The 13,432-nt window shown below is 43.7% G+C and overlaps 1 pseudogene; it reads right to left on the minus strand.

Moving 5' to 3' along the window:
• LOC122939296 overlaps positions 1 to 12,976 on the minus strand; it is a 359,170-nt pseudogene extending 346,194 nt beyond the window's left edge.
• Between the last annotated feature and the right edge of the window lie 456 nt (positions 12,977 to 13,432).

A 13,432-nucleotide genomic window follows, 5' to 3' on the forward strand; every position in this document is an offset into this window, starting at 1 on the left:
GCACAGCAGTCGTGTCTTATTCTTGTGTTGTGATTGGTTGCTATGTTGTTGTTTTTTTGATTTTTTTTTTTTACATTTGTTCCTCTGTGTCTGATTTCCCTACAGATTCTAGCTGATTTGGAAACCTTGTAATCAGCTTACTGATGACAAAACATTCAAACAAACAAAAAAGATTGACTAAAGTGGACAATCCCTTTTAGTCAGAAGGTGAACTCCAAATAATATTAGAAATGATATACAGTGATCCCTCAAGATACAATGGCTTCAGGATACAATATTTTCAACATACAATGGTCTTTTCTGACCCTTCGTAAGTTGAAACCAGACTCAACATACAATGTCTGAGATTCAGATCCAACCAATCAAGGCCACTTCTCTACTTTCACACTAGCGTTTTTCTTTTCCGGCACTGAGTTCCGTCATAGGGGCTCAATACCGGAAAAGAACTGATCAGTTTCATCCCCGTGCATTCTGAATGGAGAGAAATCCGTTCAGGATGCATCAGGAATCAGGATGTCATCAGTTCAGTCACTAAATGGCGTTTTGGACGGAGGAAATACTGCAGAATGCTGTGGTATTATCTCCGTCCAAAATTCCGGATCAGGTGCCGGAATGCCAGATCCAGCATTAATTTACATTGAAATGTATTAGTGCCGGATCCGGTATAAAAAATACTGCAATGCCGGATCCGTCCTTCCGGTCTGCGCATGCGCAGACTAGTAAAAATGTGAAAAAATATATATAACGGATCCGTTTCTCCGGATAACATCCGGAGAGACTGATCCATTCTTGCAATGCATTTGTAAGACGGATCAGCATCCGGATCCGTCTATAAATGCTGTCCGTTTGCATTGAGATTGCTGGCGATGGAACTGCTTGCCGGATCACTCTGCATCAAGTGTGAAAGTAGCCTTAGTTGATAGTTCACAGCTATTCCTGACTGTTAGACCTCTTTCACACGACCGTATGGCTTTTTCAGTATTTTGCGGTCCTTTTTTCACAGATCCGTTGTTCCGTTTTTGTTTCCGTTGTTCCATTCCGTTTTTCCATATGGCATATACAGTATACAGTAATTACATAGAAAAAATTGGTCTGGGCATAACATTTTCAATGGATGGTTCTGCAAAAACGGAACGGATATGTTAGACATACAACATACATTCCGTATGTGTTCCGTTTTTTTTGCAGACCTATTGACTTGAATGGAGCCACATATTCTATCTTTCAACGGAACGGAAAAACGGAAATACGGAAACGGAATGCATACAGAGTACATTCCGTTTTTTTTTGCTGAACCATTAAAATTACCGGTTCTAAATACGGACCGTATACAGAACGCAAAAAACTGCCCGCAAACAGAGAAAAGAGGCCTTATATATAAGCAGTGATGGCCAGTTTGCCGTGTTCGCCCACGAACACATACGAGCTGCCATCTTAACCCACAAGTCCGGCGAGGCACAGGTACGTCCTTACATCTGCCTGTGCACGAGCCGGTCTGAAATGAAATGCGGTCTCCGTGAGCAGGCAGTTCCAAGAACAGCCCGATGAAGGCCCCCGGCGGCTGTTCTCGGAACTGCCTGCTTCCGGAGACCGTATTTCATTTCAGACCGTCTCGCGCACAGGCACAGGTAAGGACTTACCTGTGCCTCGCCGGACTTGTGAGTTAAGATGGCAGCTTGCATTTGTTTGCGGGCGAACTGGCCATCACTGTATGTAAGGACTTGTTTTATCTGTCTTAATTATCTGCTTATTTTTCTTAAATTTTCATTTTCTCTTATCTTGGATGACATTTTGGGGCTTTGGAACAGATTATTCAAGTTATAATGGTTTCAACATACAATGGTCCTCCTGGAAACCAATTAATATTGTAACTTGAGGGACCACTGTAGTCATTGAGTAGATTTGGACCATACCAAGTACAGTCTAAAGCCTCATGCACACAAATGTATTTTTTTTCCATGTCCATTCCGTTTTTTTTGCAGACCGTATGCAGAACCATTCACTTCAATGGGTCTGCAAAAAAAAAAGGAAGTTACTCTGTGTGCATTTCATTTCCGTATTTCTGTTCCGCCAAAAAATAGAACATGTCCTCTTATTGTCCGCATTATGGACAAGGATAGGACTGTTCTATTAGAGGCCAGCTGTTCCGTTCTGCAAAAAACGGAATGCACACGGACGTAATCTGTATTTTTGGCGGATCCGTTTTTTGCAGACCGCAAAATACTGAAAAAGCCATACGGTCGTGTGCAAGAGGCCTAAAGAGGCTTTTTTTCTTGAACAGGACAACAGGACAAAGAGAACTAGTATGTTGTTTGCTCAGCGTGAATTCAGAATTTTACAGGAGCAAAATTAACCATTTATGACACTTGAGCCTTGTTTACATTGTTTTTTGTTTTTTTTTACATATATAGATTTTTTTTTAAAAACAGGAGTGCCTCCTAAATTATATAAAATGCAAATATTTGACCATTTGAAAAGTCAGAATGAATAATTTTTAAAGTTATAAATACCTGGAGTTCCAGACACTGGGGCGATACTGTTAATCCGTGGGGTGTAGGGCATTTGTGGCTGAAATGATATATACATATAAATATAAATGATATATACATATAAAAAATTGCCACAAAGCTAAATGACACTTCAGTACAATGCCCACACAATGCTCCCACTCAATAGCTAAATAAAGCCTGTGTATAATAACTTCATATATGCAAAAAATACTACCATACGGTGCCTAAATAACACTGCCATATATCACCGCCATAATGCTGCCATTCACTGCCCAAATAAATCATTCACTGAGTCCAAATAATGCAGCCATATAATCCTTAAACGCTATGTATGTCTTGCATTTTACTTGGTTAACTTTCTAGCTGTGCGAATAGTACTTTCACTTTGCACTGGTCATCTAATAACCATTATCTCTAAATTAAGATAAGAAGTAAGATAAGAGTTGATCTATAACGAGTGTATATAAGATCAGAGATAAGCTGTCAGCTGAGCTGCCTTATGGGACAGAGTGAAAGTTCAGAGAGAAAACAAAGGCTGCACAGAGACAGGGGTTGAACATTTTTAATAAAGACCAATTGAAAAAAATAAAATAAAACCAATTGTTTAGCTCAAAATGAGTACAATGCAATTATTTAAAAAAAAAAAAGATTCCCCCAAAGGTATTCATACCCCTTACATAGTGAAATGGTTAATGGTCAAATCTTTGGTGGTCTACTACTGCATTGAAGGAATTAGTGGTAAAGTCTCTTGTGGTCCAGAAGGTTTCCATGCTACACTCCTAGGTTTCTCTAGGAAGTACAAATTCTCGGGCACCTCCCAGGAAAAGAAGATCTTGGGAACGGGCCAGTCAGCCATCCCTAAAACCAAGCCTCAGTCAGACAGACACCTCTGCTCCCCTCCACTGAGTCAGCAAGAAAAGCTGAAACCTTTCAGCTCTGAAGCTGGCTAAGTTGCGAATGCAGCTCTAAATTATAATACATGATCAGTACAACATAAGTCATACAATGAAACCTATACTATCAAATTGGCTATACCAAATACATAAAAAAGGCAAAAAAAAAGTGGTTGTGGTGACTGTAATGCTATTAATACATCCGACGTTCACTTATTGTTGTCTAAGAAAACAATAGTTGCAGTCTTCAGATGGACAATAGCGAGGATGAGGATTAGATGCTTGAGAATAAGAACAGAGCGTCTGGGAGTGAGCTCTGCCCGGTCTGCAGGATAGAGACTAACACGTCACTAAGCTCTGGTGCACAGGTAACACCGCCCATCATGTGTTCAGACGAGGCTTGGTGTCTCCAACCTGTCTGGAGCAGAAAAAACTTTAGCACTATATATATAGAACATAGGTCATGTCATATCCTCATCAGCATGGTATACGTAGCTCCTGCCCTAGAAGAGACTACAACTGTGAAGTCTCCGGCACTAATGCAAAAAGGATGGGATTCAATTTCTCCATCTTTGGTTCTCATACATGTAATGGGTACAACCCTGTTTAATCGGAGACCAATTATACAATCCTTATGGGGGGACATGTAGTACTGTCCTAAAAGAGGGGACATTCACGGTGCACAGTTGTTTCACCCACAGACTTACGTGGGACTACCTACACCCCTACATTAGGAAGGGCAGAGAGTGGTTGGTGGTAAAAGAGATCAGCTGCTGGCAGGTCCTAGTTAAAGGTGGCGGGCGATATGGATGGCACCTGACTCCCGATTTCTACCATACATAGGAGAGGTGGCCATGCATGTTTGTGGCCCTTCCGCTCAAGTCTATGGAAGTTATGAGGACAAATGAGACTGCAACTCCCTTTAACTCAAACATCGGTGGCCAACGCTGCACCTTCTTCCTGGCTGTGTTTTTTTGAGAGGAAGGGGTCCCAGAAGTGAGCAGTGTGCACACTAGTCATATAAATAGTGACTGCTAGGGGAATAGCTAGAAAATATTGGGCCATCACTACACCTATCTGCCCCTGTTACCATGCCGAAAATAAGCATCATTGTATCATGGTAGTAGGTCCCTGGCTACCTACCTAAAAGGGGAATGGCCTGCATGGACTCCAAAGCTGGGTGGGTTTTTAACAACTGGATCAGAGGAACTGGGTGATGGTACCCAAAGTACTACATGTCCCAAACCCACCCTATAAACCTGCCTTGGCTGCAGGGTAAATGAGGACGTACTGGCCATCGATACCAATACAATAGGTCCTAACAGTGAAACCCACCTAAAATCAGCCAATATTCAGGGAAAATGTGTCCTAAGTGTTGCTCAAACTGGACCCCTTTAAGGAGTTGCTGAATAGAGAATAGAGGGCTAGCGCTGTGTCATTAACAGTATATGTGTAAACGGACTCCATATTGGAGAAATATTAGGAACAAATTACGTGTACATACATGGAACGTACACGACCATTGATTGTAGTATCCATAACAGTTGGGGGTGATCGCAGGAACGCCGTCTACGGTCACTTTCACCAGGTAATCATCTTCCAGCATGGGTCTGCAACACAGGAAAATGTCAGTTTCATTTTCTATTTCAGTTCTTTAAACACCACGAATATTAAAGGAAACCTGCCAGAAAAGCATCTATAAAGCTATAGAAGTCGTCAGCGTAGATCGGCTGTCTAGACCTGCTCCAGATTTATCACAGGGGCTCAGGCGGGTGAGAAAGGTGATGCAGGGACAGACACTTTTATCTAACTCTGTACCAACTAATGGTTGAGACTGAATTTTACCCCAGAATTGTGGGCCAATTTTGGCGCAAAATGTTGCATCTTGGGCCATGCCTTTTCCAAAAAACCATGGCCTTCCTGCCAAGCCCTGCCCCCTTTTGAACAAGACAAATATAAAAAAAGGTAGGGACCCTTACTGTTCCAATTTAGGCCCCTTTTTAGACAGATTCTAGGCACGGTCACGTTAGTAAATCTGGGCCGTTATATAGACTTAAAGGAAATGTGACCTATTGTTAAAAGCATGATTTTTGTTTAAAGAATGGTTTATGTCATTTTCCATGTCAGTATCTATATTTAAACAAAAAAACATAAAATCCTGCAGTTCTCGCACTGACCACCAAGCCTTTTATAATAGGCATCACATTTAGATCTCTACAGATAGCTTTACCTCAGTTATCTCCTTATCTGTCATTCCGATCCTACCTGTAATGATATCACCGCTGTCTACAGATAAGACAGGATGCTCCATTCACAATAGGTGATTGTCAGAGCTGATCTATTCTTCCCTTGTACAATGTCCTCTGCACAGGTCACAGAGCATGCCTAGAAAACTCTACGATAAAAGGCAATGAAATCCCCTCCTGACCATTGTGTCTATGGACCGTGGGGCTGCCGTAAAGCAATTTTCCTAATGCTTTCAAGATGCAGTTAAGAAGAGCTCAGGCAAGATGGCGCCCCGCCCCATAATCACATTCAGAAAATAGAAAATAAATCTATAATCAGAAAATAAATTCAAATTAGAAAAAAAGGAAATGTGCTGCTATCTGGTTTTGACTGGCAGATAACATTTTGGTGGCTCATTTCCTTTAAATCCACACACATATACATTACATACAGTAGTGCAGCCTCAGGCTTTGGGCATACTGTATGTCCTTGAGGAAGTATGATATTAAAAAGTATTTTTCGCCGACACGCAGTTTGTGTTACATGGTCTTTTTTTAGCACCAAATACTCCCGGACTAGTACGAGGCCAATATCTATCCCAAAGACGCCCTGGACTATGCAGCTACACATATATTTCACAGAACTATACTAGGGTTGAGCGAACCCGAACTGTAAAGTTCGGGTTCATACCGAACTTTAGGATTTTTTGACCCCAGACCCGAACCTGAACATTTCAGTAAAAGTTTGGGTTCGAGTTTGGTGTTCGGCGATTTAATTGTGCTTTTTGAAAGGCTGCAGAGCAGCCAATCAACAAGTGTTTAACTCGTGTGCCCTTAGAAGCCATCACAGCCATGCCTACTAATGGCATGGCTGTGATTGGCCAGTGCAGCACGTGACCCAGGCTCTATATAAGCTGGAGTCATGTAGCGCTGCACGTCACTCTGCTGTTACTAGTGTAAGGATGCTGCTGCTGTGAGGGAGAAAATAGGAAAGAATCTATCTGAAATAAGAACTTGTTAACTCTGCGATCTACAGCTATTTTTTTTGTGGGTGCAATGCAACATTTTTGTACCCTGCCCTGAGCCCAGTGACACAGAAAAAAAAAGTTGGGTGGGCGTCAGCTGCCATTTTGTGCAAGTGCAGTTCACCAGCACCCATATGTGCCAGGGGAAGGGAAAATAATATAGGTAATCCGTCTGTGAGTTCAGGGACCCAGGGGGTTACATATAAAAAAAAAAAAATTGTAAAGTACAATCCAAGTAAATCCATCTGTTCTGTGGGGAGAAATGATTTTTTTTGTGCTAAAAAGTACATTTGCGCCCTGCACTGCATTTGTGATAGTGAAAGAAAATCTGTTAAATCCATCTGTTTAATTGTGGGTGAAAAAAATCATATATATATTTTTTTCCAGAAAGTACCTTTGCGGCCTGCACTGAAAATCTGATAGTGAAATAGAATCAGTAAATCCAGCTCTTTTCACTGTGGGTGAAAAAAAAATATATATTTTTTTTGCCATAAAGTACCTTTTTTGGCCTGCACTGCAAATCAGATAGGGAAATAAAATCAGTCAGCATTTCTGACAGTCCTAAAGAAGTGTTAAATACTGCTGTTATATTCTGGTTTTAAAAAAACACCCATTTTGTGCAAGATACTATATTTGCAGCATTTGCTGCATTTCTGACAGTCCAATACAACCAGTCAATACTGCTGTTACATTGTTGGTTGACAAATTCACATTTTGTGACCATGAAGTAATTGTATTAAATTCGCCTGTCACACTGTTGTGTGATATCAAGCAATTTTTCCTCTTTTTGACACCGTCACTGCCTTACTGTCAGTGAACTTAATTGTTGACTATTGGCGGTTACATTGTCGCCTGACATAAACCATCTGTTAGTTTGGTGGGTGAACGCAAAAAATGAGGAGAGCGTCAAATAAGAGACGTGGCCCTGGTCATGGTGCTGCTGTTGTTGGTGGAGCTCCTGTTGCAGGGAGAGGACGTGGTCGATCTGTGCCAGCTACACGCACAACTAAAACACCTTCCTCAGGTGCGAGTAGGCGACAGAACCTTCAGCGTTATTTGGTAGGCCCGAATGCCGCTCTACGAATGGTGAGGCCAGAACAAGTACAGGCGATAGTAGATTGGGTGGCTGACAATGCCTCCAGTTCCCTCACATTGTCTCCCACCCAGTCCCCTGCTGAAAGATTAGAGTTGGCACCTGCAGCCCATGGCCATCAGTCTTTCACCTCAACCCCTTACAAATCAGCCAAGCAGTCTGAGCCCCAAGTCATGAAGCAGTCTCTTCTGCTTTTTTATGACTCTGCTAGCAGGGTTTCCCAGGGCCATCTACATAGCCCTGCCCCAGAAGTGGAAGAGAGTGAGTGCACCGATGCCCAACCACTTATGTTTCAGGATGAGTACATGGGAGGACCACTGCAGCATGTCTCGGATGATGACGAAACACAGGTGCCAACTGTTGTGGCTTTATGAAGTGTGCAGAACGACAAGGAGAGCAGGGATGAAGATTGGGTAGAAGATGATGTGGAGGACGATGAGGTCCTTGACCCCACATGGAATCAAATTCATGCGACTTGTGTACTTCCGAGGAAGAGGCAGTGGCGCACAGAGCCACCAGCACAGAAAAAGAGGGAGCAGGGTGCAAAAGCGGAGGACGCACGGGTGAGTCTCTCTGCGGAAAAGCACCACTTCACCACCAATGAGTGGGCTTCCATGCAAGACCTGTGTGCCTTGTTGCGCTGTTTCGAGTACTCCACCAACATGGCCAGTGCTGAAGACGCCGTTCTCAGGGTTACTATCCCACTTCTACGCCTCCACCGGTTTAGGTGATGATGGAAGAGGATGTGGCACAAGAAGAGGAGGAAGAGGGATCATTTACAAGGGTTTCAGGCCAGTCATTCACAAGTTGCACCGAGGGTGGGTTCCTGCACCAACATACGCCAGGTACACAATTGTTCAGCCAGGGCACAGTTCTGGAGAATGAGGAGATGGAGGAGGAGGAACCGTGTTCACAATAGGGTGGCACCCAAACCAGCTCATGGCCAATTGGCCATCACTGGTGCGTGGCTGGGGGATACAGAGGACACAGACGATACACCTCCCACAGAGGACAGCTTCTCGTTGCCTCTGGAAAGCCTGGCACACATGAGCGATTACATGCTGCAGTGTCTCCGCAACGACCGCAGAGTTGGCCACATTCTAACTTATGCTAATTACTGGATGGCCACGCTGCTGGCTCCCCGTTACAAGGACAACGTACCGTCCTTAATTCTGTCACTGGAGCGTGATCGTAAGATGTGCGAGTACAAGCGCACGCTGGTAGACGCGCTGCTGATGGCATTCCCACCTTACAACGGGGGCACAGTGGAAGCACAAGGCAAAGGCAGAGGAGGAGGAAGAGGTCGCCAACACAACTGGGGCACTGCCAGCACCTCAGAAGGCAGGGTTAGAATGGCCAAAATGTGGAAAAGCTTTGTCAGTACGCCACAAGAACCATCACCACCAGCTGAAATAGAACGTCTTAGCAGGAAGCAACATGGTGGAGCAGTATGTGTGCACATGCTTACACGTGCTGACTGATGGGTCTGCCCCCTTCAACTTCGGGGTCTCCAAATTGGGCACAAGGCCTGAGCTTGCCCTTTATGCCTTAGAGGTGCTGGCCTGCCTTGCAGTCAGTGTATTGTCTGAACGTGTGTTTAGCACGGCAGGGGGCGTTAACACAGAGAAGTGCAGCCGCCTGTCCACAGCCAATGTGGACAAGCTCACGTTCATTAAAATGAACCAGGCATGGATGCCACAGGACTTGTCCGTACCTTGAGCAGAATAGACAAGTATACCGGCCTCACCCAGCCATTGTTATACTCCAGCGCACTTTCTCATTGTTTATTTTTTTTATATTTCACAATGTTTTGGGGTGTACCCTAATTTAAACAACAACAACTAAAAATAAAAAAAATACCAGTGTTGGCTACCTCCTCCTCCTCCACCACCGCTTCCACCTACACCGCCATGTCCACCTACACCGCCAACACAACTGGGGCACTGCCAGCACCTCAGAAGGCAGGGTTAGAATGGCCAAAATGTGGAAAAGCTTTGTCAGTACGCCACAAGAACCATCACCACCAGCTGAAATAGAACGTCTTAGCAGGAAGCAACATGGTGGAGCAGTATGTGTGCACATGCTTACACGTGCTGACTGATGGGTCTGCCCCCTTCAACTTCGGGGTCTCCAAATTGGGCACATGGCCTGAGCTTGCCCCTTATGCCTTGGAGGTGCTGGCCTGCCCTGCAGCCAGTGTATTGTCTGAACGTTTGTTTAGCATGGCAGGAGGGGGTTATCACAGACAAGCGCAGCTGCCTGTCCACAGCCAATATGGACAAGCTCACATTTATTAAAATGAACCAGACAGGGATCCCACTTGTCCGTATCTTTTGCAGTATAGACATGTATACCGGCCTCAACCAGCCATTGTTGTACTCCAACGCACTTTCTCTTAGTTTTATTTTTTAATTTCCCAATGTTTTGAGGTCTACCCAAATTTGAAAAAATAATAATAATAATAATAAAATAAAATAGAAAACAAAACAAAAAAAACAATGTTATCTACCTCCCCCACCGCCGCTTTCACCTACACCGCCACATCCACCGCCTCCTCAACCTCCTACTCCATATGGACCTCCTTATTCAAGATTATAATTTTGTATTTGTACGTATTTTATGTTATTTTAAGTAAATTCCCTATCCACATTTGTTCTCAGAGCACAAGGATTGGAGCCTCCACAGACATAAGGTAGAAGGGAAAGATCTGCACCTGTTCTGTGTTTAGAGCCGCACCTGGTTTGGGCTTAAAATCACTGATGGAAATCACTGACTAAATCCTGATGTGTGAATAAGGCCTAATACTGCAAATATATTCATGTTTTGAGGGCATATAAAAAAGCAATTCATAAAAAATTTAAAAAAACTGTCAAACCTGGGCATTTTCAGCAGGGCCGGGTGACCATCTAATGTGTATGGGGAGCTCCCGACTCTCCATCAACACGTGATAGACTTCAATACCCGATCCTTTTGTTTTCCCAGGAGATAAGCTGCTGTCACATCTGTGACAGTGACTTCCTCCTCCATACCCATTGAAGACACACACAGAATAGCTCAGCTGGTTGGAATATTATTATTTATTATAAATAAAGCGCCATTCATTCCATTGTGCTGTACATATGATAAGGGGTGCACATACTGTGCAGACCAAAAGTTTGGACACACCTTCTCATTCAAAGAGTTTTCTTTATTTTCATGACTATGAAAATTGTACATTCACACTGAAGGCATCAAAACTATGAATTAACACATGTGGAATTATATACATAACAAAAAAGTGTGAAACAACTGAAAATATGTCATATTCTAGATTTTTCAAAGTAGCCACCTTTTGCTTTGATTACTGCTTTTCACACTCTTGGCATTCTCTTGATGAGCGTCAAGAGGTAGCCACCTGAAATGGTCTTCCAACAGTCTTGAAGGAGTTCCCAGAGATGCTTAGCACTTGTTGGTCCTTTTGCCTTCACTCTGCGGTCCAGCTCACCCCAAACCATCTCTATTGGGTTCAGGTCCGGTGACTGTGGACCCCAGGTCATCTGGCGCAGCACCCCATCACTCTCCTTCATGGTCAAATAGCCCTTACACAGCCTGGAGGTGTGTTTGGGGTACGCAAACCGGATGGAATAGCATGCCGCTGCAAGATGCTGTGGTAGCTATGCTGGTTCAGTATGCCTTCAATTTTGAATAAATCCCCAACAGTGTCACCAGCAAAGCACCCCCACACCATCACACCTCCTCCTCCATGCTTCACGGTGGGAACCAGGCATGTAGAGTCCATCCGTTCACCTTTTCTGCGTCGCACAAAGACACGGTGGTTGGAACCAAAGATCTCAAATTTGGACTCATCAGACCAAAGCACAGATTTCCACTGGTCTAATGTCCATTCCTTGTGTTCTTTAGCCCAAACAAGTCTCTTCTGCTTGTTGCCTGTCCTTATCAGTGGTTTCCTAGCAGATATTCTACCATGAAGGCCTGATTCACACAGTCTCCTCTTAACAGTTGTTCTAGAGATGTGTCTGCTGCTAGAACTCTGTGTGGCATTGACCTGGTTTCTAATCTGAGCTGCTGTTAACCTGCGATTTCTAAAGCTGGTGACTCAGATGAACTTATCCTCCGCAGCAGAGGCGACTCTTGGTCTTCCTTTCCTGGGTCGGTCCGCATGTGAGCCAGTTTCTTTGTAGCGCTTGATGGTTTTTGTAACTGCACTTTCAAAGTTTTCCCAATTTTTCGGACTGACTGACCTTCATTCCTTAAAGTAATGATGGCCACTCATTTATCTTTACTTAGCTGTTTTTTTTTCTTGCCATAATACAAATTCTAACAGTCTGTTCAGTAGGACTATCAGCTGTGTATCCACCTGACTTCTCCACAAGGCAACTGATGGTCCCAACCTCATTTATAAGGCAAGAAATCCCACTTATTAAACCTGACAGGGCACACCTGTGAAGTGAAAACCATTTCAGGTGACTACCTCTTGAAGTTTATCAAGAGAATGCCAAGAGTGTGCAAAGCAGTAATCAAAGCAAAAGGTGGCTACTTTGAAGAACCTAGAATATTACATATTTTCAGTTGTTTCACACTTTTTTGTTATGTATACAATTCCGCATGTGTTAATTCATAGTTTTGATGCCTTCAGTGTGAATCTACAATTTTCATAGTCACGAAAATAAAGAAAACTCTTTGAATGAGAAGGTGTGTCCAAACTTTTGGTCTGTACTGTACATAATACAGACGATTGCACTAAGCATAAACAAGACGAGTTACGGACTGGTACAGAAGGAGAGAGGTCCCTGCCCGTGAGGGCTTACGATCTACAAGATATTCTGGCACCACCCTCGCGGAGCTCATTATCCTCTGCCTGGAGGTATGGCCCCATTGAATGTACTTTATGATTATTCAGTATCAAAATTGCTGATGGTTGACAATACTGCTAAAATAACACAAAAAATGTCCAGATGTCACCTCCATCCAAGGGGCTGGCAAGAGGCTACGTACCTGGTGTAGCAGGTAATCTGTGTGGCGTGACTAACATCTTTATCTACATCACACGGGATTGAATGGAATGACGAAACGAGCTGGACACTGTTCCCCAGATTGTCGTTTCCATCGCCATAGTTGAACTGATTGGTGTCTGCAAAGCCTAAAGAGCACAGGAGGAATCATCAGAAAACTAGAGAGGCCATTGTACAAACAGCAATTTACTGTGAAACACTAACTCCTTACAGGGCATCTGTCAGCAGTTTTGTATCTATGACACTGGTTGACCTGTAACATGTGCACTTGGCAGCTGAAGGCATCTGTGTTGGTCCCATGTTCATATGTGTCCGCATCACTGAGAAAAAGTATGATTCAATATATGCAAATGAGCCTTTATAAGCAAACTATAGGAAAAACCGCCAGCCTATGTGCACTCTTGAGATCCTGGCCACCAGAGATGCCTGTGCTTTGTTCCTAAAATGTGAAAGCACGGCCACCACTGATGGATTGCAGGGTGGCCGTAACCATGGAAACAAGCAATAGTAGTGAAGCGTACATATAAGTCATCAAAAAGTGACAGGTGCCACGCCCCCTTTAGACGCCGCCCCCCAGTTACCAAAACCCCTCTCGTCAACACGCCCCTTTCGTCCTCTTGACAGGTCCTCCACCCCCCCTTTCGCCCCCTCCCAAATCTGAATAATGCATGTCT

The sequence above is a fragment of the Bufo gargarizans genome, chromosome 5 (assembly GCF_014858855.1).
Source record: "Bufo gargarizans isolate SCDJY-AF-19 chromosome 5, ASM1485885v1, whole genome shotgun sequence".
Lineage (NCBI taxonomy): Eukaryota > Metazoa > Chordata > Amphibia > Anura > Bufonidae > Bufo > Bufo gargarizans.